This window comes from Salvelinus sp. IW2-2015, linkage group LG4q.2, assembly GCF_002910315.2.
Source record: "Salvelinus sp. IW2-2015 linkage group LG4q.2, ASM291031v2, whole genome shotgun sequence".
Taxonomy (NCBI): domain Eukaryota; kingdom Metazoa; phylum Chordata; class Actinopteri; order Salmoniformes; family Salmonidae; genus Salvelinus; species Salvelinus sp. IW2-2015.
Genome location: NC_036843.1, coordinates 11,478,147 through 11,486,334, shown reverse-complemented (window position 1 = coordinate 11,486,334; position 8,188 = coordinate 11,478,147). Strand labels below are relative to the sequence as shown.

At 40.8% G+C, this 8,188-nt stretch overlaps 1 long non-coding RNA gene across 1 annotated transcript; it reads right to left on the bottom strand.

The window, feature by feature from the left end:
* Positions 1–1,037: 1,037 nt before the first annotated feature.
* Positions 1,038–2,130, bottom strand: LOC111963316 (uncharacterized). The gene is made up of 2 exons (XR_002877242.2): positions 2,042–2,130; positions 1,038–1,337 (listed from the first exon to the last, which is right to left on the bottom strand). It is a non-coding gene; the product is annotated as an uncharacterized lncRNA (long non-coding RNA).
* Positions 2,131–8,188: the final 6,058 nt, after the last annotated feature.

Below are 8,188 nucleotides of genomic sequence, written 5' to 3'. Positions count from 1 at the left end.
GCCTTCCAGTTCCAGATAAAATTGGGACTTTTAAATACATATTAATTAATGTCTTATTTTCAAAGCATTTTCAAATACAGAGCTGTTTGAGTTGTAATTTTAATAAAGTAGATCATATCTATTTTGTGTGCTTTGAAAGCTGAACAGGGATGTTCTTTTAATAAAAATATTATCTGCTGTACACAGACCAAGGACTTCGTTTATCAGCAGCCAGTCATAACCGCCATAACGAACTCATTGGTACCTGGCACCCTTTGAATATGTCATCTCTTTAAAGCATTTATATAGTTTGGTGGGTGTGAATGTTTTCAAGTCTGATTTTAGATTATATTTAATTTCATCATTATGCGAGAGCAGAATACAATTCGATACACAATGCTGTGTGCTCATGGGTTTAATCAAAATGTAGGAATTGGGTAGGCTATATTATTCAACCTTTATTTATTCAGATTTGGGCAATTTAAATAAAAACATCTTTAGAAGCAAGATTAACCTGAGGGATATCAAGGTGGCTTAAATGATGGTTGGCTTATTAGTGTTGTGGGGATACCCATAATAACCTCTATATGTGACCCTTTCTAAGGCCCAGTTATGCACCTTGCCCACCCACAATTAACAGACGCTCACTCAAACACACACTATTACGCACGGACACAACCACAGCTCATACTTTTTTTTAATGGATTCACTGGATTTTCAGGAGACCGATAATTGGCCTATTCTCCGTAGTAAGGATGATTTACCATGTCCGACCGCCACCCAGTTCCCAACTGGAGGAGGTTCGGGTCACCCCGACCGCTGATGAAATTCCGGATCGCATCCCGTGGGACTACTACGCCTACATCTGCTGCCTTTGCGCGTGTAGGGAAATCGCTATGGGCATCTCATTATACTGCTCAATATCTTACCCAACTTGCAAACATTCACAGTGCACAGGGCTTCATGAGAACCGTTTAGCAAATATTCGTAATGTTGTTGGCACACTACTGAGATCAGAGGAAATAAAGCGGCGTCTGGGATGGAGACTGAAGAGAATAATCTGTAGATGGCTCTTTAATAAATGATTCATACGTCAATACAACAAAGCAAATGTTATTCCCTTAGAACTATCATCATCATCATTATTCCTAGCGGTGTAAGATTTTATTCTCTTATATTTGTCCATCAATAAATGAAAAACAGTTATTGAAAACAAAACAACAAAAAATATATATTTATCCACCGGAAAAAAATGGTAAAACTGTCTGGAATCCAATTGGCCCTTTCCTTCAGCACCTCGGACAGCGACCATGCCCAATGCGCTGTTTGGACTTCAGGAACAGTTGGACACCACAAGGCTATATTGACATTATAACACAAGGTGGCACACGAGAGAGATAGAGCGAGAGAGAGAAGGAGACAGTGAGAGCAGGGGTGGGGGAGAGAGATATAGAGAGCGAGAAATGCTCACAAATCAAACAAGGTTAGGGTGAACATTAGTGTAAACATGTAGGTCAATCTTGTAAAAATAAAACAATGAATGTAACCAACTGCTTTCAGATTTCAAAACTTGTCTGACATCTTATATTAGACTATGCTAAAGACATGACGTGAAATTAGTCTGATCCACCCAATTGAGTTAAGAATCTCATCACTTTAATATAGCATATCAGCCTAAACTACTCAATGATTCAAGATCCTCAAAGCAGTGCAGGCTACTCCATGTATTGCCTTGGAAGTATTTGTCCGCCTGATCAAGTGGTCCTAAACATTTCACAATTTTGGCAAAGAACTGTTGAACTGTTAAGAACCACTCCACCAGAGAGACCAAACTACGAGTCATCACTTCTTCAGGTGACCACGCACAGTCCAAAACTGGCATAAAGAGCAGTGTCTGCAACCATCACTGTATGCCTACGTCACACCAGCAGAAACAGTAGCCTACTTCATATTTTACAGCAGTTTGAAAATACTTTTCTTGTCACCTGAACTGACAAAGTTAATTCATAGGCCTACTATAGTAAGCTAAATACTAGGCATACGTTTTCAAAGGTTATCTCACCGTGAGTTGCGGTTTCATCTGAGCAGTCCATGCCTATGCTGTGTCTGTGTGGCTTTGGTGAGCCGCGGCTCTTTATATATAGTGTTTTGGGGTAGGTTCATACAAGCCTTTCATTCAGCGAGGAATGAAGGCCAGGCAGGTCCGACCGGCTGAGCTGGGTTCCACCAGCAACTTGTGTTGCCTGACAGACAGCCGCCTTCATGACGAAGCCAAGTGTAGTCACTAATACTCTCTGCACATTGCTGAAAGGTTTTTATCTAAAGTATCAAATCTGTACCAAACAATGAATAATGGTCCTTGCTAAATATTGATCAGATTTATACCACACAAGTGTAGCCTACAGTAGGCTACATAGGCTAATGACTTAAAAATACAGTTATAGATTGAGAAATATTGCACGGATTCCATTTAACATTGTTCTATAGCCAAACACTAGGCAGCATACTTTTGGGTGTCCTGGGTTGCTTAACTTTGAGGTACTATGGAACAGTGGAGTAGTCTTGAATTATGATTCTTTATCCATTCATAGAATATATTATTGTCACACACGCAGACACATACAGTATTCTCCCCCATGCTGTTCCACCAGGGGGAATGGTTTTATAGTCTACTTGGCAGGGTATGGCTCTCTAATTTACGTGAGTACTGCGCTGCCCCAACCCCTTATTATTTACATTGATCTCCTTGGGAGAATGCAGGGAGGGATTTCAGGTAGCTAATGAAAATGATCCCCAACAACAGAATTCAAATACTTCAGTTCATATGGAAAGCATTACCACAGGAAAATAAACTTGAGGAAGCAGGCAACCGGCCCTGAAAACTTGTCTTCTGGCATATTTCAGAAAGGCAAGTAAAGATGTTTGTGTCAGGCTTGTGTATGAGACTTCCTCTGAAAATGCATTGTGTGAGAGCCTGACTTCCCCCATGATTCTTTCACAATTACAATACAGATTCCAATGCTGGCTACAATAGTATTTCATTGAAGTGTATGTGCTATAACAGAACTGCATTATATTCAACATCTCTCCTGGCAACTTCTAAACCTCTCCTCTCTTACAGCAGTATACCAGTGGTCACAGAAACTAGAAACCACTGGTGACTAAGACTAAAAAGAACAATAAACAGTAATTTATATCATAACACATTGAATATATATTTGAATATATTTTGTAAATGAACCAATGTATTTAATTAAACTTAACAACAGCATGTGGGATTTTCAGTGATTCTCTCTGAATTAGTGAAGGCAGCTGACAATCCTGAGCTTATTAACATGTGACAGTAGGGAAAAACAGAACATAGAAACGTCCTGTTGTCCAAAAGCCTGCATGCTTCAGTTACATCATACATGTATTCCTTTTATCACAGAACAGTATAAAGTTATATGATACCTCTTCTACTAGTTACACAATAGTACAGATATATGCATGACAACAACCATGGACTTGGACTGACACATACAAATTATAATGTTATTCACATTTAGTTAACCCTTGTGTGGTGTTCATGTTTTTGTTATTCACCCAATGTTCGCGGGTCTGATGGGCCCACAACATTATTGGGTTTTTAAAACAATACAGCCATAACAATTTATGTAAAAATACTTCATACTTAGATGTTGACTTATATCAATTACAAGAAATATAGACGGCATACATGGTTAATATTTGCCATTTACCCCTGCTAGATCACATTTATCAATTAAAGCGCTATTCGTTTTTGTAAACAAGTAATGCAAGTAAAATGTATTAAAAAATTAATTATAATCAAGATATGGGTAGAATAAATCATGTTTATCTTGAACAAATATAAATGAAACAAGGTTTTCATCACTATTGATGTTTATTGCTTTGAACAGAACACATTGGAAGGACACATTATACATACAGTATTTTATGGAAATGATAAATGAGCCCCATTGAACACAAATGAAGACCGGTCAACACACCACATGAGGGACAGAGTTTTACTGTGTCTGTGTTGCAAATGTATTTCTTGCACTTGATGCATGTGTACTGTGTCTTCCTGTCCTTCTTGGGTCGACAAACATCGCAGAGCTTCTTCTTTTTGCTACCGGCTTCAATCTAGAATGATGAAAACCCTTAGTTCAGGAATTCTACTAACATCTCACTCACTCACATATATAGTTACAGCAGACCAAGGAAGGAGAGTCACACACACATGCAACAACATCACTCACACTTACTTCCGGTATTGGAGTTGTTGGTTCTGTGGGTCGGGCGGATGGGGCACCAGGATCCTCCTCACGATGGCTGCAGCAGCTGGGGTCCTTGGGATATGTTGCCTCCTCTGGATTTGAGGTCTTACCAATACCATGCCCAGCTCCTCGAGAAAGAGCCGTCTCCTCTGGAGCTTCCTTCTGTTCCAATCTGGGTTCAACACCATCCAGATGACAAACGCGTTGTACTCCGAGATGTCCAAGATGTTGAAGAATATCACCAGTGTCCAGCGTAGGGCTCTTCTTTTGCAGCTGTAACCGGTCACCAGCTTGTCTAAATTGTGCACCCCCCTCCTTTTGTGGCATTGTAATGATTATGATTTCTGGTTTTTGATGTTCCTGGCCACAGATTTTCCCATCCCTATGCAGCGTACTCATGAGTACCACATTGTCTTTCTTTGTTACGTAGGACACTAGGGACGTGTCGGCGTGATAGGCCTATTCCATGTATTCAACAGCTGAGGTGGGAGCTCTGGCTTGTTTTTTCGTACTGTTCCTACCATCGTCAGCTTGCTCTTGAGGAGCTTCTGTCCCAGCTTGTGCGAAGTAAAAAAGTTATCGCATGTGATGTTGTGGCCATAGAGGCCATGTCACATCCAGGACAACCCGCATCCCTTGGTTCTTCTCAGGGGCTCCTCCATCTGGCTTCCCCATATACACTTGCAAGTTCCACGCATATGATGAAGCAGCATCACAGGCAGCCCAGATCCTGATTCCATATTTTGCAAGTTTAGACGGTATGTACTGCCTGAAGGGGCAGCGGCCCCGAAATGGCATAAGCTGCTCATCAACATTAACATTGGAGCAGGGTTGTAAAACAGGGGAAGGCGGTCCATCCACTTGTCCCACACTGACCTGATTGCAGCTAACTTGTCTCTCTGCCGCCGAGCTGGTCTGGTGTCTCGGTTATCGAAGAGGATAATCCTGGAAATAATGTGGAAGTTTTCCAGAGACGTCATTTTATAGAAAAGATCTCTACCAGTTTCTGCATCCCACAGGGATTCTGTGGATTCCCCATTGAATCTGAAAAAACCAGCAAGGATAAGAACCCCAAAAGTATGCATGTAAATGAGTTTGGTCGGCTGGTCGGGCTGGTCCTGGGGCTGGCTGCTGATGAGCTGGTTGCTGACGGGCTGGTCTTGGGGCTGGCTGCTGATGAGCTGGTTGCTGACGGGCTGGTCCTGGGGCTGGCTGCTGATGAGCTGGTGGCTAATGAGCTGGTGTGGTGGTTAATTTATTTACTATCAAATGAGGAGCGACAAACGTATCACACAAGTCAGAGTTATACTTAAACTACATCTTTATTCACTTATTAATAAGGGAGCAGGTCAACACAACACACATATAAAAAGTGAATCGATTGAGTGCTCTAAGATAATGATGGCTGGTCGACGAATCACCCCCAGATGATTCATTGAGAGCCCCGAGACAAAAGTACAAAGGTCTTTTATAGCCAAGATACACCCCCTTCAACCTACATGACAAACAACAGATGTATAGAATGGGTCACAAGGTTAAGATTTGTATGAAAGATACTTATAATTCACAGCAGACAGTATCTCATTATGTAGAGACCAGAGTCTGGCTCTGGAGTCGTCTCTCCCTGGTACCTTTTAGAACAGAAACATTAACTCATGTTCTGGAATGCGGTATCCCCAAAGACATCGTATATCGCCTGTCAGTGTTATCTCCCAGAGGCCCATCCTCAGTAGAACACACACAGATGAGTGTTCTAACAACCCCTTATTCTGTTGCATAAAACAACCATTTGATGCAATAAAAGTATTATAACATAATCTTGTAATTTCCACCATACTGGTCCTGGGGCTGGCTGAGAGTCAATCTCATCCTCTTCTTCCAACTCACTGTCAGACTCCGAATTGACAGACATGATCCTCATATTTGGAAAATTGTTCATCTTCCAAAGTGGAAGATGCTCCTTCCACACTAGCTTCTCTCTCTGCAAAAATTATTTCTAAAGCCTTCTGAGTAGAGATTATTTTTGCCATATTAATTGATTGTGGTAAGGAGCCACACATGCAAATCTATTTATTTGTTCGTGTTCTTCCCCCAATTTGCACCTGGCTGGTGTAGTGTGGGAAAATACAGAATTTTTTACAATGTATCGAAATAATGTATTGTAATAACATTGTGCAGGTTCCCCCAAGACATTGTGTAGTTTCACACACTACAAAGAGTGCGAGAAAAGTGGGAGACAGGCAGGCAGACAGACAGGTTCTTGGTGCTGTGTTGAATCAACAGGCCCAGGGAGGAGGAAGACAGAGTGAAGGCACACAGCAAGCCTTTTTGTTTCATTTTTACTTGTTTTCACCTACACACACAATTTCCCACACTTTTATTGTGGAAAAGTGGACCCGAACACCACATATGTAATATAAATGTGTAGGGGGCTGCACAGTGTGCACTCAATGAAAATGTGTTATTTTATATGTTCTTCACAGAAAATGAGTCAAGGCCAATAAGTCTCAGGTTGAAAAAATAATTCATTTTATCATTTTTATTTTAGTAAACATTTCAAATGGTTCCCACAGACCCAAACACCACACAAGGGTTAACATAATAAAATAGTTAGTAGACCATGAACATAGAGAGTAGAGGAGATTAACGCTGAGTAACAGTTAATGATAAAAACACTTTTGGGGGGGACAACAGCTGGTTTGATATCCAGCTATAACCTTCCACTCAGCCTGGGCTGTCAGAGAGAAGAAACAAGTAAGCAGGAAGCAACAAAAACAGAAGAGGAAGTACAAAACTATGGAAGATGATGTGGGTTGGAATTTCACATTGATGGAATTTTGAGTAACTGTATGTCTCTGCAAGTTGTTTTAGATAAAAGCATCTGCTGAATGACATTTTTATCGACTACAGAGGTAGCTGGGTTTATATGCTAGGAGAGCTGTGTGTTAGCAGGATAGAGGAACGAATTTCACTGTTTTACAAACAGGAAACACCTCAGTTATCTGTACTTTCAGGAGGTAGAGCTAAAATATTTGTTATTTTAACTGACTTGCCTTATTTATTAAACATGTGGAATTCTACGCACGCTGCGCCTTGGTACAATCATTTTGATGAGCGTGACAGCTGTACCTTATACTAAGCACATCGAAAGTGCCATTTATTCTAAGCTGAAATCATTGTGAAACTTGCCTAGATGTTTATTGTCCCAATTATGTATCATTCATGCAGTCCAAATTGAAGGGGCAGAACGACAGATTTGTACCTTGTCAGCTCAGGGATTTGAACTTGCAACCTTTCGGTTACTAGTCCAATGCTCTAACCACTAGGCTACGCTGCCTGCCCCAATTTGACTCGAAGACTCAAGGCTGTAATCGCTGCCAAATGTGCTTCAACAAAGTACTTAGTAAAGGGTCTGAATACTTATGTAATACTTATCCTTTACTATCCATGTTACATAACTCATCTGGTTTACCTTTACTGTACACATCCTTTACTATCCATGTTACATAACTAGTCTGGGTGGGTTACCTTTACTGTACACATCCTTTACTATCCATGTTACATAACTGTTCTGGCTTAAGTCACTGATGTGATCTTCCTGTCCGGGTTGGCGCCCCCTCGGGTTTGTGCCGTGGGGGAGATCTTCGTGGGCTATACTCAGCCTTGTCTCAGGATAATAAGTTGGTGGTTTGCGGATATCAAATCAAATCAAATTTTATTAGTCACATACACATGGTTAGCAGATGTTAATGCGAGTGTAGCGAAATGCTTGTGCTTCTAGTTCCGACAATGCAGTAATAACCAACAAGTAATCTAACCTAACAATTCCACAACTACTACCTTATACACACACAAGTGTAAAGGGATAAAGAATATGTACATAAAGATATATGAATGAGTGGTGGTACAGAACGGCATAGGCAAGATGC